Source organism: Oncorhynchus kisutch, linkage group LG26 (assembly GCF_002021735.2).
Source record: "Oncorhynchus kisutch isolate 150728-3 linkage group LG26, Okis_V2, whole genome shotgun sequence".
Classification (NCBI taxonomy): domain Eukaryota; kingdom Metazoa; phylum Chordata; class Actinopteri; order Salmoniformes; family Salmonidae; genus Oncorhynchus; species Oncorhynchus kisutch.
The window spans coordinates 35,074,654-35,102,168 of NC_034199.2; the positions used below are offsets into that span (position 1 = coordinate 35,074,654).

General features: G+C 39.6%; 1 pseudogene; it reads right to left on the reverse strand.

Moving 5' to 3' along the window:
* Nucleotides 1-27,515, reverse strand: part of LOC109870738 (low-density lipoprotein receptor-related protein 1B-like) — a 332,082-nt pseudogene that overhangs the window by 169,158 nt on the left and 135,409 nt on the right.

Here is a 27,515-nt window from a genome sequence, read left to right on the forward strand (position 1 = left end):
GTCTTAAATCAATCCCATTAACATTCCCCTACTTGGATGTTTGGCATATGTTTTGTCATCCTCTGAGGCCAAACTTTACTTTCCTCTTCAATTTAAGTACTACCGTGCTGCTGACTAGTTGCCAGTGGAGGAAAAAGAATAGAGAATGATAACATTTTAATTTATATTCCCACAATGTATAAATGTTTTTTGAAAAAGATGCATTCACAGATTCCAAACTCCTTTCAAACTTTTCAACTTAATGTAGACTGTGATTACACATAGCCTTTTGCGTGAAGGTGAAAGTGTCATCAAGTTTGGGAATCAGTTCATTCATTCATGAGTCTTTGTATTATGTAAAGTGCAATGGCACAATAAAACAAATGGTCTTGAGAAAAAAATGCCATCTTATTGAAAAGAAGGACCATGTTGGAGAAATATAAGGTTTCAGCACATTTCCCACACACACACATCTAAGTGATGGATCTTCCAACATATTGCATCCAGCACTGATACCAAGCAACAACACTACACAATGGCCATCCAAATCCATTCTAATTCCAAAACAATCTATCATCAGTCAAGCTGCAGCTCCAACCAGTGTTTTAATTATCTAATTCACAGACAATTTCACACAGAGTGAAGCAGAACTGTCCGTCGAAACATAGTATTGGTTAAATGGCTTTATCCAGGAGCCACTTAACTAGCAACATACACCACACCTAGGCCCTAATCCTCCCCACGTTCTCCCTTAATCCATGACCTGGATCTGATGCATTGACTGACATTTTCCACTATTCAAGCCTGATGAAGACCTTCAGGTCGAAACATTGCACAATACAACAGCAGGAGCCTTCATCAATGTGCAGGTATATATTCTTTATTTCCTGAGTTTATATTATGTGTACCCAGATCCTACAAGTCCTTAATATATGCAATTTAGCAGATGCTTTTATCCAAAACTCCTTACAGTAATGGAGCGATACATTTATAAAGGGGTAGTCCCAGGAATCCATCCCACAACCCTGCCATTACAAGTGCCATGCTCTACCAACTGAGCTACAAAGGACCACCATTCATTGGATGTGGGTACACTATGTTTGGAACTAGCCACTACTCACCCATAACGGCCAATGCTGAGGCTTTGGTTAGCTCCCTCTTCATGCTCTCCAGCACCTCCAGACCACTACCGTCCACATTGCACCTGTTGATAGTGCCATTACCAGAGCTGATCCAGTACAGCTTGTTGGCTGTATAGTCTATGGAGAGACCTGGGAGAGAAGAATGACAGGGTCAATAATAGGTATTAAACCTTTGTGTCACTATAAAATGAATATCTGGTGAGTGGTGAAATATAGTGAATTTTATTTTTCAAGTCAGATGTATAATATGCGTGTTTCTTTGATTAGATTAGATTTAATGACACAGGGTCACAGGGTCACAGGGTCGCAGGGTCGCAGGGTCGCAGATGTAGCCTACTTGCTGTGTGCAGTGAAATACTTCAGCTCCAACAGTACAGAATGAAACAATAATAATAAAACAATAAAACATACTGTATATATGTACGGTACATGTTTAAAACTGTGACAAGGATACATACATACAGTATAATGCTAATTGGGGTGTGGGCAGGGTAATTGTCCGTAGGCTGCTATTCAGCAGCCTGATGGTTTGGCTGTAGAATATATTGGCCAGTCTGTTAGTGCTAACCATGATGCTCCTGTACTGCCCGTGTCTGAGTGACGGAAGCGGGGAGAACAGGCCGTGGCTCGGGTGGCTGAGGTTCCTGATGATCTTCTTGGCCTTCCTGCAACACCGGATGTTCTCGGTGTCCTGGAGGGCAGGCAGTGTGCACCCAATGGTGTGTTCGGCTGAGTGTACCACCCTCTGTAGCGCCTTGTGGTCCGCAGCATTGAAGTTGCCGTATCAAGCTGTGATGCAGCCCGACAGTATGCTCTCAATGGTACTCCTGTAGAACACATGAGGGCCCAATGAGACATGACAAATTTCTTCAGCCTCCTGAAGTTGAAGAGTCACTGTCGTGCCTTCTTCCCCACTGTGTCCGCGTGGTTTGACCATTTCAGATGTGTTTTTAACCGTCTCCACGGCGGCCCCGTTGATGAGGATGTGGGCGTACCCAGCCTGGTTCTTCCTAAAATCCACAATCAGCCCCTTTGTTTTGCTAACATTGAGGGATATGTTGTTCACCTGGCACCACACCGTCAGAGTGCCAACCTCCTCCATGTAGGCCGTCTCGTGGTTGTTCGTAATCAGGCCTACTACTGTCATAACATCAGTGAACTTGATGATGGTGTTGTGAGGCCACACAGTCGTGGGTATACAGGGAGTACAGGAGGGGACTGAGGACAAACCCTTATGGAGGAGGGTTTGGAGGAGGTAATGTTGCCTGCCATCACCACTTGGGGGCGGCCTGTCGGGAACTCCTCCATAGGGGTGAGTTCAGTCCCAGGGCCATGAGCATTGTGGTGAGCTTAGAGGTCACCATGGTATTGAAGGCCAAGCTGTAGTCGATGAATAGCATCCTCACATATGCATTCCTCTTGTCCAGGTGGGTGAGGGCAGCGTGCAGAACAGTGGTGATTGCATCGTCTGTGGATCTTTTGGGTGGTAGGCAAATTGGAGAGGGTTGAGTGTGTCGGGGAGGGAGGAAGCGAGGAGGTGATGTGATCTTTGACTGCGCTTCATGATGACGGAAGCGAGTGCTACGTGTCAATAGTCATTCAGTCCAGTTACTTTCCCTTTCTTTGGCACGGAGATGATACTGTGAGGATGAGTGTGAGATTGTTGGAATACTTTTTGGGACCTAGGATGTGACTCATATGGGCCTTTATTTGTATCTATAGGATGCAGTGTTAATGTGGGTGTGTACTTGTGGCTGTGTTTGTGAGTGTGTGCATGCCTAAGTGTTTGCGAGTGTGTGTTTTTGTGTGTGTGTGTGTGTGTGTGTGTGTGTGTGTGTGTGTGTGTGTGTGTGTGTGTGTGTGTGTGTGGGAATGATTCGTCGCGGCCTGCCTGGGATATCTCTATGACCTCCACTTGACATTATAAACAATTTGACCAATCTCCAGCGGACATGATGGGATTTGACAGAACGGCACAATTGATGGTGGCAACTGGAGGCTATTTTGTGTCTATGAACAGCTTTCTCTGTGTGTGTGTGTGTGTGTGTGTGTGTGTGGATTTATGGAAGGCAGATTCACAGTCACAACACAGCAATAATTTACTCCCGTTCGCAGGTCCGGCCCATCATCATACATGATGTAATGTGATGTATATTGTGAACCATCAATTTATATTTCTGACAGGGCCCATCAAGTCAACCCGATTGAGACCCATCAAATACAATGATACTGTGTTTAACTGAGAAAGTGAAGACTTGATCTTTCAGGTCTACATATGCAGTGAGAACAGAACAGCTGCTTGATGCATGAACCTGCAGATGCACCATTGTTCACTGAAGCTTGTATCATCTGAGTATACAAGCTTCAGGTTGAACAACTGTGTATGGCAGCAGATCATGTTTTCAGTTAGTAGCAAATTATTTAAATCCCAACCATTTGTAATTTTGCTTTATAAGAATAGAAGAAACCAGTGCTTATGATCAGGGGATATGCAGGTAGAAATATGTATCGTGTTCATTTTAGGCCTTTCGTTATCAGGACTAGGGAAGTCCTCAAATTGGCCAAAGCAGGTACTGCCAGGTTGTTGTACTGCTCCTGTGTATGACATTGGAATCTGTCCCATGATAAATAATGTTGGAAACATTGTGTTGGAACAAGCAGTAGTGTTCCACAGTCTGAACAAACAGAGCTATAATGTTCAACTGACCGACTGGTTCCCGTTGGTTCTGGTGAAGGACCTTGCTGTTGCTCCCATCCATGTTGGCTATGTTTATCGTGTTGCCATCTGTCCAGTAGATTTTGCTAAAGTCAAAGAACATCAGAAGCCTACAGTTACACACACATTGCACATTACATGTTACATTGTCCACACTTTGTTACGTTATAGCCTTATTCTAAAAAGTATTAAATGGTCGTTTTTTTTTGTCATCAATCTACACAAAATACCCCATAATGACAATGCAAAAACAGTTGACATTTTTGCAAATTTATATATATATAAAATCACATGTACAGAAGCATTCAGACCCTTTACTCAGTACTTTGTATAAGCACTTTTGGCAGTGATTACAGCCTTCAGTCTTCTTGGGTATGACACTACAAACTTGTCACACCTGTATTTGTGGAGCTTTTCTCATTCTTCTCTGCAGATCCTCCCAAGCTCTGTCAGGTTGGATGGGGAGCATTGCTGCACAGCTATTTTCAGGTCTCTCCAGAGATGTTTGATTGAGCTCTGGCTGGGCCACTCAAGGACAGTCATAGACTTGTCTCGAAGCCACTCCTACATTGTCTTTGTTATGTGATTAGAGCCGTTGTCCTGTTGGAAGGTGAACCTTCGCCCCAGTCTGAGGTCCTAAGAGCTCTGGAGCAGGTTTTCATCAAGGATCTCTCTGTACTTTGCTCCGTTCATCTTTTCCTCGATCCTGACCGGTAGTCCAGTCCCTGCCGCTGAAAACATCCCCACAGCACAATGCTGCCACCACAATGCTTCACTGTAGGGATGGTGGCAGGTTTCCTCCACTTGGTTTTCAGGCCAAATAATTCAATATTGGTTTCATCAGACCGGAGAATCTTGTTTCTCATTGTCTGAGAGTCCTTTAGGACTGTCATGTGCCTTTTACTGAGGAGTGGCTTCCGTCTGACCACTCTACCATAAAGGCCTGATTGGTGGAGTGCTGCAGAGATAGTTGTCCTTCTGGAAGGTTCTCCCATCTCCACAGAGGAACTCTGGAGCCACCAGGTTCTTGGTCACATCCCTGACCATGGCCCGCCTCCCCCGATTGCTCAGTTTGGCCGGGCGGCCAGCTCTAGGAAGAGTCTTGGAGATTCAAAACTTCTTCCATTTAAGAATGTGGAGGCCACTGTGTTCTTGGGGACCTTCAATGCTGCAAACATTTGTGGTACCCTGTCACAGAACCGTGCCTCGACACAATCCTGTCTCGGAGCACTACGGACAATTCCTTCAACATTATTTCCAGGTTTTGCTCTGACATGCACTGTCAGCTGTGGAACCTTACAGACGTGTCCAAATCACGTCCAATCAATAGAATTTACGTAAATATGTTTTTTTAGTTTTTTTATTAGTTTTTTGACATTTGCAAACATTTCATTATGGGGTATTGTGTGTAGATTGATGAGGGAAACATTATACTTAATCCATTTAGAAAAATAAAAGGGGTCTGAATACTTTTCGAAAGCACTGTATATATATATTTAACATTCTGTTGGTTGCAAACATTTTGTGTAATCATTTAAAATCTAAAAACTGTAAGTTTTGAATCCGGTGTTTTGTGTATCAGTTAGTTCATAAACCTTCATAAACTTTCGGAAATCTCCTCCTAATTATTTTGCTACCTGTATGGTGCAGTTGTCAATTTTTGTCCTTAAATTAAAGTGGTATAGTTTATTTATCACAATTTTCTTTAGACAATTTTGGTCTTTAATGCAGGGGCCAATAGACAAGGTCCTGACCTTCTCACGTTTCCACTTGCCTCCTCCACTTTTGCAGTAATGCAGCAATCAGTTAGTTGTAATTTTGAAGAGCAGAAGTTTCCATGTTTGTTTTATGTTTTTTATGTTTGTTAACTCCATGTGTGACATAACTCCACCAGTCCTATTTATGATATCATTTACAAAGATTATACAGTTTAAAAAAATATATTCCAATTGGTATATTTGAGTTTAATCATAATATATCTTGTAATGTTTATTTCACTTTTAACTTTAACTTTTTTAAATTAATTTATTTGTGGATCAAACTGAAATTGCAACCAGTTATCTGTTGCTTGTTTTAAAAATGCTTGTCATATAACTGAAAGTGAGAGGTTTTAATCTGAATGAGGGGAAAAGGGCCATTCTTAAACATGGGGTTAGCCCTTCTTACTAATCTGTTAGAGAACCAGTTTGGATTTAAGTATCATTTTTGTATAACTGAATCCATTCGTGAGAGGTCCAATGCTTTAATATTTCTGCACTCCGAATTCACATTCATTATATAAATAGGTCCATTTAATTTAGCCTGTCTTGCCGTTCCAAATAAGAGTGGAATATTTTTTCCTTATATAATTTTAAAAAACAAGTAGTTAGGTGTAGGTAAGGCCATACAGTGGGTATAGAAAGTCACCACCCCATTTCAAAAGGTTCCCCTTTTGTTGCCTTACAGGAAGGGGAGGGGGTTCACTTGCCCAAATAATGTATTTTTATACAGCTTTAATTTTTATACATTTTCAGAGTTTTTAAGAAAAAAATGCACTTGGATATTGTGGGTTACTGTTTGTTAATAAAGCAGGAAAAAGTCAAATTTCATGTGTTTTCAATTCAGGCTGTAAGGTGAACATTTTGAAAGAGTGTGTTGACTTTCTATACGCACATTAAGTAAGTAGGTAAACTGGGATATGACTAAAGAATTCATCAGGGTGATTTTTCCACAAATAGACAGGTGTTGTCCTTTCTATGGTAGCAAAACCTAATATAATTTGGCTAAATTCTATTAAAATGTATTGTTTTGAAATTATTATTTTGGGATATGAATACCGAGTACAGTATGCCCACTTCACTGTCGGACCATTTTAACTACACAGTAATGTAAAAGTAAAAATTTTTGAGATCCAATATGTAATATGTTGCATTTATCATAATTCTGTTTTAATCCAGAAAGGTTAGAATAATTATCTAGATCCTCAATGAGGCTGTGCAGGGATCCAAATTGCAGATTTAAAATAAAACATGAATTGTCACCGGACAATGACACTTTTATTAAACCCTGGATTTCTAACCTCTTGATATTATTGTTGGATCTGATTTTAATAGCTAATAATTCAATGGCCATAATAAATACATCAATATGTTAATAAAGGACAGCCTTACTTTACTCCCTTTGACAATTTAATTATTTCTGAGAAGTTGCCATTATTTACTATTTTATACATGGGGTTATTATACATGACTTTAACCCATCGTATAAGAGATTCTTCAAAATGTAAATAGTCCAGGCATTTATATATAGATTCCAGTCGTACTTTATCCAAGGCCTTTCAAAGTCAGCTATGAATGTGAAATCTGGTTTCCCAGATTTTTCATAGTGTTCTATTGTTTTCACTACTTGTCTTATATCATCTCCAATGTATCGTCAATGTAAAAAACCTATCTGATTAGGATGAAATAATTTGGTCGTAGAGAGCTGTTTACTTTCTTCATGTTGATACTGTGTGGCTAAATTGCACACAATATAAATATTTCCAATGAATAATTGCTGCAGATTCTATGTTTTTTTTTCATGACAGAAGCTTGGAAATGTACTTTTATCAGTGTCTTGTCTACACGTGGAAGATATTTGTTTTTCCTAATCCCACGCTGACGGTGAGCCCAGTAGATAATGATGAAGTACACAGCTGCTGGTTTAATCTACTTACCCCTTTGTGGGGTGCACAACAAGGCACCTTGGTTTATCAATCCCATGAATGACTGAGGTCTTCAGGGAACCATCCAGGCGAGCGGCATTGATTTGAGACTCGTCATTCTCTGAGCTGAGCCAGTATAAATTCCTAGAGAGCCAGTCTAACGCCAGCCCACGGCAGTTTAGTATATCTGAGGGGATAACAAAGAGAGTGAGGCTGTCAATCCAACATCTAGTTTTACAGAATCACATTGGTCATCAGTTAGACAGGATAATATACAGACCTTGGGACAGCAAACAGGTACCAAAACATTGGTATTCAATGGTGTTTATGTTTCCTAAAAATGTATATATTTATATATTTTTTTAAATACAGAGGAAGTAAAGATAACACTTCATTTTATGGGACTGTAATAAACCATTATTTTATAAGGTATTTATAAAGTGTGTGTTCATCATTTATTAAGCGCTATTTATACTTTAGAAATGTTTTGAGTGACCAGTGTCATTTCTTACAAAAATATTAACATGCAATTGGTAGACAGTAGACAGCAGGAGCTAATAAAAGAATAAGCACACAACACAGGATGTTTAGTGAAATATATAGACGTGTGAATAACTAGCTTACTAACATTTACAAATGATTCATAAATGGTGAGCAAACGTTTGTAAATGCCTTATAAATGGTTTATAAATGCTTTATTATGGACCCTTAAAATAAGTGTTACCAAAGTAAAGATTATAATAAGAGTGTGTCAAAAAGCTTATGCAGGCAGGTTTTTGTTCTGTTCTTTATCAGGTGGTCATTAATGAAATCTACAGCACAAATGTACAGAATGGGAATTAGGGTGTACTCTTTGGATAATCAAAGAAAGAAGAGAGGAGGCTCTTCTTGAAAAACAGCAATTGTCTTTTGCTCTTTGATGACGTACTTTCATGCAATACAATTTGGCAAAACAGATATTCCCATCAAAGCCACAACAAAACAAATAATGATGGTAGAAGTTATTTCCTGCTTTTGTCTTGACACAGTGTTTCATCCCTTAGTAATGCCAATCAGACAATTGAGAGCTTGGGACTATAAGGTTCTATCTGCATTTTTTGTCAAAATGTAGTTATTGACATGATCTTGTTCTGTTCAATGTTCTCTATCTATATAGTACTCTAAATACCCCCATTCATGCTGTTAAGTTCAAAAGAATACTAGATAAACAATTGCTGACACTATTCAAACCAATGAGGGTTCGGAACTTTAAAGTCAATTATCTCAGAATCATCTTTTTGCAGATAGAACCAAGCTCTCGAAATGTAAATGTCCATCTTATTAATCAAATGAGTGGCAGGCTCTGGCACTACTAAAGGCCTATACAGTATTGTTCCCAGAGTTCCTTCAACCCACAAGACTATGTTAGCCAACTGAGCTAAAGCCTGAGAATAAGCTCAGGGGAGTTAACATGAGTCGTCATGTCTTAGGCAAGGTAACTCACCATGACTCAACCATCTCTGATACATTATTATCTCTCTGAATTACACACTTATGAAGGACAGACAGTGCCTGTGTCTCAAGTGGCACCACATACCCTACATACTGAGATTCAGCCATTTACTACCTCCAGAGATGACAGTCTCCAGGCGGGTGCCGTTGATGAAGGCCCGTTTGATGGTCTGTGTTTTTACATCCGCCCAGTAGATCCGGTCCTCCTGGGTGTCGTAATCCACAACGGTGACATCATCAATGTCTGGGATGGTCAGTGCCGTCATGACGTTCATGTAAGGGTTGTCAATATCCACACCACGGATCTCTGACCGCCTAACGTACAGGAGGAACCTTTTCAACACTATGGAGAAATCAGATTAGGAGAGAAATATCAATGACTACCATTGATTTGTGAAGCGGTTGAACTTTTTAGTCAGATATGCTTATGGGGTAAGATATGACATGCAAATGTTGATGTTCATCCCTAATCATAATCCCAAGTCAATACTTCACAAATGCCAATGAAATCATAAATATGTAAAAACATAATGGTCATTTTTATGGTTCTTTGTTTAGTGATTGTGTACAATATCCCACTTGTTTGTGACTTTGATAACAAAAACGATAGATACAGGTGTTACAGGATTGAAGATGGCTGTCCCACTCACCGGCGCAAGACTGTTTGTTGAGGGACAGTTTCATGAGGTGTGGACAGTTGCAGGATGCAGTACGGTTGTAATTGATAAGACACAGGTGTGAGCATGGGCCACGCCCATTATTCTCTTCACATGGGTTAGACGCTGAAGAGAGAGTGAGAGAGAGGAGGGGGTCAGGTTGAGACTTGTCAGAAAAAATATAGAAAAAGATGCAAAAGGAGGAGAAACAATTGGGCCATGATGAATACATGAAGTGAATTGAACAAAAAGCCACCCAATAATCTAATTTCTGTGGAAAACATTTATAGGAAGTCCTTTTTTATGAAGTATATAACAGAGTAAGTGATAGTGCACTAGTGGTGAAATACAGAAGTATGATCTGGTTTTGGGCCTATGGTCAAAAGGTCTGCTTACCTTCCTGACAGGGTAAAGGGCAACAAAGCTTTTAAAAACAGAAAATACAGATGCTTAGTTCTGTAAATCTGCAACAGACCAATATGATTAAAGGGTTCTTTTGAAACGCAGGAAATAAAGGAACAGCTGTAAAACTGTGTGTAAAGTTTTTCCATGGGCAGTTGGCCACCTGTACTGTTCAACCATAATGCTGAATCCCTCTGATACTCCCTCTGATACAACAATAATGCTGACGAGATGGCATTCCACCCTATCCACACCTACTACCACCCACATTGGTTCTCGTGTTTCAACACTGCTTTCAAGTGGTCTAAATCACTGGCAATGCATCAGGAGAAATGGTTGGGGTAGGTGGGACATCTTTGGTGCAGTTGCATTTGAAATGGATGTTGACTCAGCAAACCTGGTTACACAAACTAAAGAGTAATAAATAAATGGTATCTCCCTACTCCTGGTAAGGCTTGGCTGGTTTGGAAAGTATCAGAAAGTACTTCCTCATCAATCTACACACAATACCCCATAATGACTAAGCGAAAACAGATATTTAGATATTTTTATTTAGATATTTTGCAAATGTGTTAAAAATAAAAAACAGAAATACCTTATTTACATAAGTATTCATACGCTTTGCTATGAGACACGAAATAGAGTTTAGAGATTCTGGGTTCGAGTCCAGGCTCTGTCGCAGCTGCCCACGACCGGGAGACCCATGGGGCGGCGCACAATTGGCCCAGCATTGTCAGGATTAGGGGAGGGTTTGGCCGGCAGGGATGTCCTTGTCCCATCACGCACTAGCGAGTCCTGTGGCAGGCCAGGCGCAGTGCACGTTGACACGGTCACTAGGTGTAAGGTGTTTCCTCTGACACAGTGGTGCGGCTGGCTTCCGGGTTAAGTGGGCATTGTGTCAAGAAGCAGTGCGGCTTGGTTGGGTTGTGTTTCGGAGGAAGCATGGCTCTCGACTTTCGCCTCTCCCGAGTCCATACGGGAGTTGCAGCGATGAGACAAGACTGTAACTGCCAATTGGATATCATGGAATTGGGGAGAAAAAGAAAGTTATAATACAAATGCAATTTTTTTTTGAGTTTAGGTGCATCCTGTTTCCATTGATCATCCTTGAAATGTTTCTACAACTTGATTGTAGTCCACCTGTGGTAAATTCAATTGAATGGATATGATATTGAAAGGCACACACCTGTCTATATGAGGTCGAACAGCTGACAGTGCATTTCAGAGCAAAAACCAAGCCATGAAGCTGAAGGAATTGTCCGTACAGCTCCGAGACAGGAATGTGTCGAGGCACAGATCTGGGGAAGGGTACCAAATATCTTTCTTAAATGGAAGAAATTTGGAACCACCAAGACTCTTCCTAGAGCTGGCCGCTCGGCCAAACTGAGCAATCGGGGGAGGAGGGCCATGGTCACGGATGTGATCAAGAACCCGATGGTCACTCTGACAGAGCTCCAGAGTTCCTCTGTGGAGATGGAAAAACCTTCCAGAAGGACAAATATCTAAGCACCACTCCACCAATCAGGCCTTTATGGTAGTGTGGCCAGATGGAAGCCACTCCTCAGTAAAAGGCACATGACAGCCCGCTTGGAGTTTGCCAAAAGGCACCTAAATAACTCTCAGACCATGAGAAACAAGATTCTCTGGTCTGATGAAACCGTGATTGAATTATTACTATCACATCTGGAGGAAAACTGCCACCATCCCTACGGTGAAGCATTGTGGTGGCAGCATAATGCTGTGGGGATGTTTTTCAGCGGCAGGGACTTGGAGACTAGTCAAGATCGAAGGAAATATGAACGGAGCAAAGTACAGAGATATCGTTCATGAAAACCTGCTCCGGAGCGCTCAGGACCTCAGACTGGGGCGAAGATTCACCTTCCAATGGGGCAATGACCCTAAGCACACAGCAAAGACAATGCAGGAGTAGCTTCAGGACAAGTCTCTGAATGTCCTTGAGTGGCCCAGCCAGAGCTCGATCAAACATCTCTGGAAAGACTAGTGCTGTGGCGGTCACAAAATTTTGCCACCCGGTGATTGTCAAGCAAATAAGTCTCATTCTCACGGGCTCTCAAGTGGTACAGTGGTCTAAGAACTGCATCCCAGTGCTAGAGGTGTGATTGGGAGTCCCATAGGGCGGGGTAGGCCGTCATTGTAAATAAGAATTTGTTCTTAACTGATTTGCCTTGTTATGTAAAGGTTAAATTAATAAATGTTAAAAAAAAAAAAACTGTTAATTAACATAAACACATTTAGTATCTCCTGGCTTCCACACACAGCCTAGAAGTCACTTTAAAAGGTCTAATAAATCCATGTTATATAGCTTGCACCTTCACAATAAATGTGTTATTTATTGTTTAACATTAATTTATCAATCAATGTACAACATTTAATTACATTACAACATACAAAAACATATATATATTGAAAAAACAATTCTTAAAATCAATCTGCAATATACCATGCTATGAAATATGATAATGATGGGCGTGGTTTTGATTCAACTCTGGTTATTAACAACAACACTGGGATTATTTTACACCAATGAGTGTTAATTAAATATATAAGTATTGAATTATGTTTAGAGTGTAGGCCCTCAAAATAAGGCCTTATGGAATACACATTGTATTGCGTTAAAAAAGTACATTTTTGTGATACCATTTGTCTTAGGATCTCACTTGGTGATGTCCTTAGGACTGAAAATGGATGACTGCGACAAGACATGGTTGTTACCACCAAATGCAGTCGTGTGGTAACTATACAATTCACTCAAAAGGCAAGGCACTCTAGGAAATAAGTCTTTACACTAAGCATTGTGTTCATTTAACGCTGTTCCAATGTCTATACATGTCTACGCTTTCAGTGTTTAACGCACTCGACAGCGAGGTTTCCATCCAATTTGTGACAGATTTTCTTGCAAATATTCTATAACATTCATAAAACAACGTGCACATTTCCCCTCCGAAGATGTTCCCATCAAACATACTTTTTCAGATTTAAGGCTGAGTGTGATCACATTGTGGGTTTCCATCGCATTTTCAACTCTACTGATGGTTTTGTCCGAAAAACTGTTTATATAGTAAATGTGCCCACTCTGCTCTTGGCACATGTACTTTTGCCAACAGTTTGCAGATACAGTGGGGGTAGGCTACCTACATAATGAGATCATTATGGATAAGACCGATATTATTTGCATTTGTCAAACGGCATCCAAGCATCGATCATCATGTCACCAGAATAAGACCCTGGATATTTACTGGAAGGGAGGATCAAGCTCATCACCTTGCACATTCACCACTTTGTGAAGTTCTTCATAACTTATTTCATCTGTTGCCTAATAAAATGCATGCTTTCCCGAGTTGTTGTGGGAGGACCAAAAAATGTATCATCACGTGACTCCAAGTTTACTTTGAAACAATGGTTATTATATCAATATTTGCAGATAAAGGTGCTTCCACCACCATTTCTCGCATAATGATTTTTACAGACACAAAAAGATCCCACCATGTCTAACGAACAACTTGTCTGTCGGCATTTATAAAATTATATATTATTAATCCGCATGAAATGGTTGTATGGAAACATGGTTTGTGTTTATTTAACACTGGAGAACTTTCTCTCTATATAAGCAGTATATACGCATTATACAAACAAACAGTGTTTCTACTTCTTTGTCAACAGTCACTTCAGACGAATAAATGCACCGCTTTTTCAGATTGGATAGATATTTCCTTTTGGTACATTTTCAAACCAGATATAAAGATACCTTTTTGCAGTGATTTACCTGAAGCAAGTTTGACAAACTCATTTCCAAACTCATTTCCTGGACTGTGTCTTGTTGAATAAATTATACATTCAGATGGTTTAGAAGAGAGAAAACCGCTCCGTCTGCTCCGTCTGTTCTGTCTGTGTGAGTTGAAAACATACCCAACAACACTTGACTCATGATAGGAAACCAAAGCCTGGATACATTTCAGCGTTCAGCCTTGAGAAATGACAATAACATGGGAAAGACGTTGTTCATTTCTAGACTGGCAGACTGAATAAATAAACCCCCATGCTTAGCAAACTTAAAGAGCAGAAATATGCTAGTTTCCAAAGAGTGATATCTTTTCAATGCAAACCGTTAAGTCTACTGGGTATACTACGTAATGTAAGCCAGGGCTGGGGCACTTGGCTGTTGTAAATCTCAACTCTCAGGAGGTGCTAGAATATTCATAAAAGGCCTCAGGTAGTCGTGGTAAATGTTACAGTAAAATATGTGGAGTGAAGTGTATTATGCTGTTGTTGTTGTTTTTTTAACAGTCACTGTTTTGAAAGGTACATTTTTTAAAAATACGACTGCATAGATATTCAGACACACAGAGGTGTATTTTCTAAATCTAATTAATAATTCAACATGTTTATGTTAAACTAATGCAGGGAGTAGTGGCTCTGTCAAGCAAGATGTGTTATAACCAGGTTGTATTATCAACAACACTCCTCTCTTTCTTTCCATCACTCAGAAGCAAATGCGACAAGGTGGCTGTGTAGGAAAGACACATATTTACCTTGTAAATGTGAGTTGCCCATTTTCTGAATACAAAATTATCATTATAGCTTCAAATATTACTACTCTGCATGTATTTGAAACAGCTGCTTACTTCCATGCAGTGATTGCATGCACTATGCATGCTGATCAGATTGATTCATTCCTAATCGCTACAAGCACAGTGCAAAGATGTGGAGATGCATTCAGAGGTCATTTTGTTTAATAACATTTCAGGCACACTCAGATTTGGTTGCATTAACGCAGCCATGAATACAGAATACTTTATATGAAATCATCATTACTCAACAACTGGTACTTACTACACTGTACTGTGTCTTTGTAAATACAATATAAAGCAATCTGAGATACATCATTTGACAAATGTACAGACACTATTCTTGAATTTCCAATATGATCATGTTAGTCTGCTGCGTATCACCAGAGCAGTGAGGGGAGAGTGTTAGGATCTGTTTGATGTGTTATTGTAGTTATAATTAACCAATTACTGTTCCTCACTGGGAGGCATTGGAACAGATTTTTCCCTTAACTAATCATTGGCACCTCCTCCCTGTTTTAACCCCCCCACACACACACACATACATACATACACACACCACATGATGTATTTACAACAAGACTGTTGACGCCCTGAGACAAGCTCCAGTTTTGGCACCCACCAAACACCCCCAGAGACAAGTACTGTATCACTGACAGCTCTCCTGTGGTCAACTGACTGGTTGGAGTGGATATTAGCCAACTCTCCCTCACTGGGCTCTTTAAAATGGGATTAGACATACTTACTGGCTTCTTTAAACGTGCAGTTCAATTTGTTCACTTATCTAAGCAGAACAGTCTCGGGCAGGCAGTTACAGAGGTGGAAACAGACATTAACTCCTACCACATTGGCATCATTCTGGGATTGCTGAATAGATGCAAACCAGATTACTAAAGTGTGAATGCTTGTTCATGGCCGGCGATATACATTCTTAGAAAATGTTATATTTTTAAGGGTCTGAGAGTAAATCCGGTGGTCGTTAAAGGAAAGAGAATATCGGCATCCAAGATGTTATGATTCATTGATGATCAGCTGTTTTACAGATCAATCAATTTCCGCAAATTCATTTAGAAACAAAGTGAAATGAATGAGCACCCACTCAATGCTGAAGAAAATTACTCTGAGCCCGGAAATATAACTGTTCATTATGCATATTACATGAGAGTAATATATTCAGACCTTCTGCCATGCTATCTGAACTGAACCTATAGTCAAAGAGACATTAACAAAAAAAACATTGAAAATGACAGCATATTGAAATGCCAAACGGATTATGAAATGAAATCGGGTGTTAACTGGTAAGACTATTTTACTTTCCATACACCTATATGCATAATCTGCATAATTGATTTAATTAGTACCTTTATTCTGACTTCCAATGGGCATATACGGAGAAAGGCTGTCATCTGTGTCGACAGGATTATTCGTAACACGCTCTCATTCTGCAGTTCCTGTCATTAATTCTAGTTCAATTATTTTTTTAAATGGCTTGACACTTTAGCATGAACCAATTAGCCTAATTTGGGCGGAGGGAGAAAACACATTCTGAGGTACCATTAATTCAAGCTAATTCTCTGCATGACCACCTTTTTCAATCATTCAGCCCCTTCTCATTGTAGGCATGCTGAGAAGCCCCATGATTGGCAGGCCCAATGACGGCAGAGAAGCAGCTAAAATTAATACCATTATAATACCACTTTCTCTTCATCTCAATAAAACAGGGGTTTCACCTATTCGGAAAAGCTTCTTAGTCAATACACAGAGCAATTATGAGTAGAATCAGTTCAACTAGAAAATAATGGGCCAAATCTGATACATATTATTTTCAGAATTTGAGTAAGAGTTATATGCAACCAGTTTTCAGGATACAGCAGGGAAGTGAGATAAATACTTTATATGGAGAATCTTCATTGCTGTTTAGTCCTGAAAAAATCACTGAGAACAAAGGCATCAAACTCGCTGTGATTACAGGCCAAACAGATCAAATGGACATGGGTAAATATTTAACCATTAAAACCTTGTTCACACTGCAGGCCTTAATACTCAAATCAGTTTTGTTTATCAAATCCGTTTCGGAATACTGAGTGTCCAAACAGCAAGTTACAAGTGATCAAATCGGATGCGTGTGTGTTCAGACAGCAGTCATTTGCTGATATGGCTACGCTAGTTGTCATTGTGACAATGGGTGTGTGTGCAGTGGTGTAGGCTGATTGGTGGTGGTGCTTGTGCTTCCTATCACTCAGAAGTTATGTAGCAAGCTAAGGTGACATCTATGCCTGCCATGGCCATTTCCCAGTTGCTGTGAATGTCCAAATTCATTGTAATTAAAGCCTCAAAAGGAGAAGACAATCCAACTTTCAAAACAATTAATTTTTTGGCTAGCCACAGCAGTCAACTAGCTAGCTAGGTAGCTGTTTAGCTTTCTAGCACATTCACTCATTTGTTTGTAAACAATTAACAAGCTTGTTAGCTACCATGTCATGTTATCGTCAAACTGTCAACAGAATAGATATTGCCATATAACAGTCTAAAAACAACAAGGGCAAATATATCAGATATTACTGTTGAGACAAGTCACATGGCCAGGAAACAGATTTTCATCTACTTCAAACCTAAGAAGGTGGTTTGACATGTGGCTTGAAATATCCAATTCCATGAGGCTTTTGCCTGTTCACACTGTAGAAAACATAGCCCAATCTGTTATGCAAAACCTGTATAGCATAACAGCAATACAGTACTTTATTATTTAAATGTATAAATGTATTTCCCACAATGCACCACAAATTACCACAAATTACCACTGTAAAACATAAATTACAGAACTGTCTTACAGTGTGCTGTAAAACAAATGTATGGAATTTTACTTCGCATTCTACGGTAATCTACTTTATTCAGTTTATACAGTATCATAATGTTTATTAATACATTAAGTTACTGATAGAATTACAAAAATGGCTAACAGTGTAGGTCTAGGCTGTTTACCTTGTGGCTGTCTGCTGGGGTGGAAAATCTGTAGGTCAAAGGGCTGAGCGCTGGTCTTCTGGATCACTGTGACATTACGGCCCGTCCACTTGTTGGCCCTGGCCAGGCTGTTAGTCCTCCAGTCTGTCCAGTAGACACTGCCCCCGAACAGGGACACAGCAAAGGGGTGTGACAGATACTCATGTCCCCTCAGGATCTCTATGACCCCACTGCCGTCGTACAGCGCTGAGTAGATGGCATCAGAGCTGTGAGAGGGAGAAGATATGATACAGTACGAGGGTGACTCTAAACAGTAAGCAGACTAGCCAGAGTAGGTGGCATCGGAGCCATGATAGGTTAGACTCTCTTCATATAGTAAACAGACTAGCCAGGTAGATAACATACAGCTCAGATAAGATTACATCAGAGCTGTTAGAGGGAAAAGACATTATCTGGATGTCATGAGATTGTATAGAGAAAGAGATACAGTATATGCAGTCTAGCCAGATAGAGTAACCATGGATGTACAATACATTGTAGCATAGAAGGCATGAGAGCTGTTGGTGAAAAGAGACACTGTGGTATGGATTTCATCATGAGGCTGCCGGTCTATATACAGTAAACAGACTAGCTTAGCCATGGGAGTACTGAACAGTACATTGCAGCTGCTCATTCACTTGGTATATTTACTCTTGATTCAATGTATTGCATGTAAGAGTAAGGAAGGTGAATGTCTACAGATTTAAAAAACTAGCCAGGCAAGGCTACCATGGTAGTATACATTGCAGCTCCTTATTTACTTTTAAATTAAAATGTAATTTAAAGCACAGTTCCCACCAGTTCCCAAATAGTGAGGAAGGTGTTTTAACAAGGATGTCATAAGGTGTTTTTGGGGGAATGCTGTAGAATGTTAATGTTAATCTAATAATAATAATAATCTTAATGTATATTCTGACGATAGAAGAGGAGGTTTACAAGTGATATTTTCTCATCATAGACATGACTTCCTGTGGTTACGGCACATTTAGATAAATTGGCCTTCTGTTCGCTGCAATTGAACATCTCCCTAAAGGAGATGAGGCAAAGAATATAACATGCTGTTCATGCTTATACCATATGTGTATCCAAATAGGCATCAATGCAGCCTAATGTTCATCACTGCTGTGCTCCCATCCTGATAGGTTGTCAATGTAAATAAGAATATGTTATTAATTGACTTGTAAAGGTTATATGTAAATAAAGGTTACATAAAACATTATAACGTGTGAGTGAATTACCGAGCGTCAGTCCAGACAATTCTCTTCTCCAAATGATCCAGAGTTAGTCCGTTGGGCCAGGCTCCTATCTCCATGTCCTTGAACACTATGTGTCGTCCTCCTCCGCTCATAGAAGCAGCCTCGATACGGGGGAAGGTAGCGTCCCAGTCTGTCCAGAACAGGATTCTAAAAACAGTCAATCAATCAAGAAAATGAATGTATGAAGATGTTTTTACGTCAACATCAACAAAGCGCTCTACAGTAACCAGCCTTAGACTACGAAGAGCAAGCAGAAAACCCAAGACAATAAAACCCTTTCAGATGAAAAAGAAGAAGACTGATAGATTAAAGAGGACTTGAAGAAAAAGCCTCCATGTAAGGAATACATGAATTAAGATCATTTGAAACAAATGAACAAATGGACAAAACTAGACAACAGCACAAACTAGATAACAAAACCATTCACCGTGTTGAATACAAAAGAAAACTAGGGCTGACCCCAATTGACTGGTCGATTGTTTGGTCGACTGAGATGCATTTTATTCAAATAGTAGAATATATACATAGCACCAGTCAAATGTTTGGACACACCTACTATTTCAAGGGTTTCTCTTTATTTTACTATTTTCTACATTGTATAATAAAAGTGAAGACGTCACAACTTTGAAATAACACATATGGAATCACGTAGTAACCAAAAAAGTGTTAACTTCTTGATGCACCCATCCCGTTAGCAGGATCATTTTCGTCAACATCCGCTGAATGTCAGAGCGCCAAATTCAAATTAAATGACTAAAAATATTAAATTTTCATGAAATCACAAGTGCAATATAGCAAAACACAGCGTAGCTTGTTGTTAATCCACCTGGCGTGTCAGATTTCAAAAAAGCTTTTTGGTGAAAGCATACCGAGCGTTTATGTAAGGACATCTCTCTCAGTAGACAAAACATTACAAACAGCTAGCAGTCAAGTAGATTGGTCACGAAAGTCAGAAAAAGCAATAAAATTAATCACTTACCTTTGATGATCTTTGGTTGTTTGCACTCACGAGACTCCCAGTTACACAATAAATGTTCCTTTTGTTCCATAAAGATTTGGTTGGTGCGTTATGTTCAGAAATCCACAGGCTCGAGCGGTCACAACAAAGCAGACGAAAATTCCAAATAGTATCCGTAAAGTTCGTAGAAACATGTCAAACATTTTTTATAATCAATCCTCAGGTTGTTTTTACAATATATAATCGATAATATTTCAACCGGGACAGTAGCTTCTTCAATAGGATAGAGAGAAATGTCTGCTCCAAGCTGTTGCGCATGCAAAACGCTGCTGGCACCCAGCCATACAATGACGCGATGTGATCTTTCTCGCTCATTTTTCAAAATAAAAGCCTGAAACTATGTCTAAAGACTGGTCACACCATGGTGAAGCCATAGGAAAAGGAATCTGGTTGATATCCCTTTCAATGGAGCGAAGGCAGGCAATGGAACAGAGAGCTTTCAGGAAAAATAGCACTTCCGGGTTGGATTTTCCTAAGGTTTTCGCCTGCAATATCAGTTCTGTTATACACACAGACAATAATTTGACAGTTTTGGAAACTTTAGAGTGTTTTCTATTCTAATCTGACAATTATATGCATATTATAGATTCTGGGCCTGAGAAACAGGGAGTTTCATTTGGGTACGTTTTTCATTCAAACATCAAAATACTGCCCCCTACACTCAAGATGTTAAACAAATCAAAATATATTCTTCAAATTAGCCACCTTTTGCCTTCATGACAGCATTGCACTCTCTTGGCATTCTCTCAAGCAGCTTCACGAGGAATGCTTTTCTAACAGTCTTGAAGGAGTTCCCACATATGCTGAGCACTTGTTGGCTGCTTTTTCTTCACACTGTGGTCAAACTCATCCCAAACCATCTCAATTGGGTTAAGGTTGGGGGATTGTGGAGGCCAGATTATTAGATGCAGCACTCCATCACTCTGCTTCTTGGTCAAATAGCCCTTACACAGCCTGGGAGGTGTGTTTTGGGTCATTGTCCTGTTGAAAAACAAATTATACTCCCACTAAGTGCAAATCAGATGGGATGGCGTATCGCTGCAGAATGCTGTGGTATCCATGCTGGTTAAGTGTGCTTTGAAATCTGAATAAATCACTGACAGTGTCACCAGCAAAGCACCCCCACACCATCACACCTCATCCTCTATGCTTCACAGTGGGAACCACACATGCAGAGATAACCCGTTCACCTACTCATCGTCTCACAAAGACACGGCAGTTGGAACCAAAAATCTCAAATGTGGACTCATCAGACCAAAGGACAGATTTCCATCGGTCTAATGTCCATTGCTCGTGTTTCTTGGCCCAAGTAAGTCTCTTCTTATTGGTGTCCTTTAGTAGTGGTTTATTTGCAGCATTTCAACTTTGAAGGCCTGATTCACGCAGCAGGTGTGTCCAAACTCTTTTGACCATTTCCCTATTTTGTTACGTTACAGCCTAATTCTAAAATGTATTAAATAAAAACAATTCCTGAACAATCTTCACACAACACCCAATAAAGACAAAGCGAAAACAGGTTTTTAGAAATGTTTGCAAATATATAAAAGATTTAAAACAGAAATATCTTATTTGCATAAGTATTCAGACCCTTTGCTATGAGACTCAAAATTGTCACAGATCTGGGGAAGGGTTCCAAAAAATTTCTGCAACATTGAAGATCCCAATAACACAGTGGCCTCCATCATTCTTAAATAGAAGAAGCTTGGAACAACCAGAACTCTTCCTAGAGCTGGCCGCCTAGCCAAACTGAGCAAATGGGGGAGAAGGGCCATGGTCAGGTAGGTGACCAAGAACCCAATGGTCACTCTGACAGAGCTCTAGTGTTCCTTTGTGGAGAAGGGAGAACTTTCCAGAAGGACAACCATCTCTGCAGTACTCCACCAATCAGGCCTTTATGGTAGAGTGGCTAGACGGACGCCACTCCTCAGTAAAAGGCACATGTTAAAGTCTCTCAGACCATGAGCAACACGATTCTCTGGTCTGATGAAACCAAGACTGAACTCTTTGGACTGAATGCCAAGCGTAATGTCTGAAGGAAAAGTGGCACCATCCCTTCGGTGAAGCACAGTGGTGGCAGCATCATGCTGTGGGGATGTTTTTCAGTGGCAGGGACTGGGAGACTAGTCAGTATCAAGGCAAAGATAAACGGAGCAAATTACAGAGAGATCCTTGATGAAAACCTGCTCCAGAGTGCTCAGGAACTCAAACCGGGGTGATAGTTCATCTTCCAACAAGACAATGCCCCTAAGTACACAGCCAAGACAACGCAGGATTGGCATCGGGACAAGTCTCTGAATGTTCTTGAGTGGCCCGGCTAGAGCCCAGACTTGAACCTGATCGAACATCTCTGGAGAGACCTGAAAATGCAGCAATGCTCCCCATTCAACCTTTTAGAGCTTGAGGGATTCTGCAGAGAAGAATGGGAGAAACTCCCCAAATCAGGTGTTTCAAGCTTGTGGCGTCATACCCAAGAAGACTCGATGCTGTAATTACTGCCAAAGGTGCTTCAATAAAGTACTGAGTAAACGGTCTGAATACTTAAGTAAATGTGATATTTGATTTTTTAAATATAAATTAGCAAACATTTAAAAAAAATACAATTTAAGCTTTAATTTGGTGTATTGCACTTGTGAATGTATGAATTAAAAATATATCTTTTTGAATTTCGCGCTCTGCATTTTCAGCGGAATGCTGTCGAGGGGAACCCCTAGCCGTAAGAAGTTTCATTGATTTTAGAATAAGGCTGTAACGTAACACAATGTGGAAAAAGACCCGAAGGCACTGTATATATATATATTATTTATTTATTTTATGCCACGAGACACCTGTCTTATTCGTGCCCATTTCAGTGAACTAATCCATTGCGGAGGCCGAGACTAATCCATCGTGGAGGTGCCGGGGATTGAAGTAGAAGTGGCATGTGGGTAAGATGTCCCTCTCCAGAATGTACTCTCAACCGTCAAGTTGTGCAATTTGTCACTGTTTCACAACTTCATAGTGTAAATTGTTAGCATTTGATTGTTAGTGTCTATCAATTCCCCATTATATATATCACCAGTAGTAAATTTACCGTTCATTCATATAATGTTCAATCTATAATGTTTGTTTGGTTACTGTAATTTCTGTTAATGCATTCAACATATTATTATTCCAGACTTTTACCAATCTCATTGTTGGAGTGGAAACGCTGTTTGTAGAGCGCACAACCTATGCTACATTTCAGAGAAACAACTTTTTTTGTTTCATTCCATTTATGAGTTTTGTCAATTTAGTCATTAGCTTTGTTCGAATACCCATACTAACATACTGTATACTACATACTTAATGAGTATATACACTACATACTATGTACTATTAGATCATTTTAGTATACTGTAAAATAACGGTGTCCTTTCCGTTGAGTGTACTAGCACTTCGCCTCTCTACTGGAAGTTGATGCTGTTGCTATGCAACTTCTTGCTAGCTTGTTAGCATAACAAATGACTAACCGGGCATCTTATGATTTCATTAACAATTCCCACTGAGAATGCACAATGACTATACTACTTAGCTAAGCTAAGAATGAAGTGAATAATCAAGTCAATACATGTTGGGCAGTTAGTTAGATAGCATATAGTTAATATATCGGCAAGTTCGATGCATTAGTAGCTAATTAACATTAGGTAGCTAGCTAACATACAGGTACATACAAGCAACTACTGTAATGATATGCTATGCGGTTCATAAGGCTAGCATAGATAAATTGTCAGCCAACATAACGTGTAACGTAACTCATTTGAAAAGTCATTACTTTATTACATTGCTCAACATTTCTTAACATTTGTCATAATTTGTTAATGCAATGAATTTCAGTTACCCTACAATAGATAGTCAGTTACCCTACAGTAGATATAGTCAGTTACCCTACAATAGATAGTCAGTTACCCTACAGTAGATATAGTCAGTTACCCTACAGTAGATAGTCAGTTACCCTACAATAAAACCCAGGAATGAGTAGGTGTGTCCAAACTTTTGACTGATACTATATGTAAATGTCCTATTTAATTTTTTAGTTTTTTATATATTAGCAAACATTTATAAAAACCTGTTTTTGCTTTGTCATTATGGGGTATTGTGTGTAGATTGATGAGGGGGAAAAACACTATTTAATCCATTTTAGAAAAAGGCTGTAACGTAACAAAATGTGGCTGTATATTTTCCACAGTTTTCTTCAAATCTGAAAATGTTGTGAAGCTACTCCCATTTTCTGAAGAATTCCATGATGGGCCTTAAAAACATTGAAATATTGTCCACTGCTTTGGCATACTAACCATTTGCATAATATGACTAATAAGCATACTGCATACTAAATGTATGTTACAAATAGTATGTGTGTGTGGTTAGTGTGGATAGTATGAGAATTTAAACAAAGCTATAGTCTTTTGTTTGGAGCGCTTCTGTCAATGTTGAGTAAGAACACGTACCTGATTATGCATAGAAGTAGGCCTATAGGCTACTTGGCCTACGTGCAAAAGGACGCATAGAAATGTGCCCATTTGGGGTTCTGACAGTATTTCTGAATGGCTTAACGCAACACGACTAATGAGCTGCAGAGCTTCTCAAAGTAATGTTTTCTTCACCTCAAACAGCAAGTAAACGAAGTCTGTTTTTCACTGACTGAGAATGACAATAGTTCCTCAATGTAGTTGAAAGATCTTTCCAGCTCTCCCTTTCGATTACCACTTAGTGTGAAAGGGAACAACGTAATGCTCTGATCCAGTGGAAACGTCATAAAATAGGCCTATCTGATTACTTCTTCTCCCGTGAGCAAATAGCCTACAGCTGTGTCTGTTCCGAGCTTATTGGTGCAGGAATCTCTGAGGGCCCAGAATATTTTATACAATGTTGCAAGTTTGCTAGCATGAGCTTCAGGGCCAGTTAATAGTTAATAGTTGATACAATGTTTCAAGTTTGTTGCAGGCAGGCCATGTGTAGCCAATGTGATGTATGTGATATTTATTTTTATCAGAATATTTTCCAACTGCAGGCTACAATGTTTTTTTTTATTGGCTTAATAGGCTATTTTTAATATAGTTGGCAATGGCAATAGACGTTACTTTTTAGCTTTGTATCATTTTCATTTAGATTTGGATCGAATTTTGATTAATCATATGACAATGACTTTGAGATACAAAGACTTTATTATAAATGCAATGAAACTGTTCCACGAAAATGTGCATATGAAAACCATAACTGGCACACAGATCGGTAGAAATGGTAAGTAAGATAAATTGGCATTCCACATGGGAAAGTTTGCAGACTCCTCATGTAGCCTGTTACCGGCAACTTCAGGAGAGTTAAGCCAGAATCTGCAAAAGCCAGTAGGTGTAGGAGTGGGAGGAGGATGTAGGAGTAAGTCATTTGTGTCTTATTTCATCAAACAGTGCGCTTAAAGCATCAGACAAGCTCAATGCATGTATATTGTAGTTGATTTTATTAAAACACATAGGGTGTGTCTATATATGGAAAAATACATGTTTTAAAAGAACATACAACTTTTGGTTGGCAAAGATTTTTTTTCTTCAGGGACAGCTCTAAAGCAAACATTGAAGATGAATTGTATTATTCTTATTTTCCCTCAGATGACCAAGACTGAAGGCCACGAAAAAAGAAAAAAGATCCACTTTTAGAATTATCTCATCCTAACAACTTAGTATGTCCTTCGAACAACTTAGTATCTTGTTTGAATGATTTAGTATCTTAATTGAACAACTTAATAAAAAATGTGTTCAAACAAGATACAAAGTTGTTCAAAAGAGACACTAAGTCATTCGTACGAGATAATTCCAAGAGTCCCCTTAAATTTTTTGGGGTGGTCTTTCGTAACGATTTTCATTGTTTTGTCAATGTAAAAGCATTGCAAACTACAATAACTACATAGCCATAAGTGTATAGCCGTCAGTGGGACTCGTGAACATACACATTGGTAGCAGTCTGAGTAGCCTAGAACTGCACCAAACCGATCCATGTTCCACAGCATCTGTGACATTGGCTGGAACTGGAAGCCATCTGATTTTTATTACATTCTACGGCTCAATGTAGCCTGGAAATGAACACTGCGATTTCTTTTCTCAAACATGGCAACTATCTTGCTTTTGCCCACAGAGCCACAGGGAAGTGCGGGAGACCCATAGAGCCCTTAAAGAGCACAGGCTTAAATTGGGCAATGATGACAATGAAACAGTGTTAGGAAAAATATCCTTCTACAGATCAATAGCCTTATTCATTGGATCAGGCCCCTTAGATCAATGGCCCACTCTTTTGAGTGGATTCAAGTAATTAAATTAGAATTATTGCTATGGAGAGAAACTTTTCCTGTAGGCACAGAAATCATCCATTAATCAGAATGTGTTATCCTCTATAATGCAGTCATCCCCCTTAAAATGTGCAGTGCAGATTTATTTCTTATAAGACTACTTAATTGATTTTTATTAATGTCTGGACTTTGTTTTAAAACAAAATAAACCAGTTTTATGATCACATAAACGTAATTCATCAGTATGCATAAATGGAAGAACTAGGCTAAACCCACTATGCCAAAAAATCATCTTATTCTGTTTTTTTGTATCCAACTTTGTGCCTGTGAGGTTGTTCAGAGATTAATTGAAGCAATGTATTAAAATAGAAAAAGTAAGAGTGGTAAAGTGCATGAGTCAGGGAAGAGGAAAATATTAGCCATATCACTTGTCTTCGCTAGAATGTCCACAGTATTATTATAAATGTCTTCTATATTTTTATCACTAATGGACCTTAACCTAGCAGACATCTTCATACATCAAGGGAGAAGGAAGTAGAAGAATATGAAGGCGGTTGTTTTTCATATTATGACCTCAAACCTGATTGATTGTGTACAGTATTTGAGTCAGACCTGGATTTAAATAGTATTTGCTTTCTTTCAAATAGTTTAGCTTTGTTTGATTGAGCTTGTCTGGCACAACAGAACAAATTGAATAATCCCAAAAGTGTAAACCCTGCAAATCTGTCACTCCAGATAGACTCAATCAAACACTCAAAGCAATTTACAGAAAACAATCGCTATTTGAACCCAGGTCTGATGTGAATTAGCACCCACCCTTGTCCTGGGTCCAGAGCGATGGCCCGTGGATGCTCCATCCATCCAGCTATCAGTGTGGTCCTCATATCGCCATTCAGCCTGGCCACCTCAATCTGGTCCAGGTTACTGTCGATCCAGTACAGGTTCCCTGCTATCCAATCCACCGCCAGTCCCTCTGGAGTGGCCAGCCCATGCTGCACAACCACCTCGATCCCTGTCACACCTGATGGAACACCAACCACAGAACCATGGTCACCACCCTTTAGACCCGGTGAGACAGATCAACCCACAGCACCATGGTCATCAATGCACACATCACAGGAGGTTGGTGGCACCTTAATTGGGGAGAACGGGCTCATGGAGCGGAATCAGTGGAGTGGAATGAAATACATCAAACACATGGTTTCCATTTGCTTGATGCCATGCCATTCGCTCCGTTCTAGCCATTATTATGAGCCGTCCTCCCATCAGCAGCCTCCACTGACACACACTAG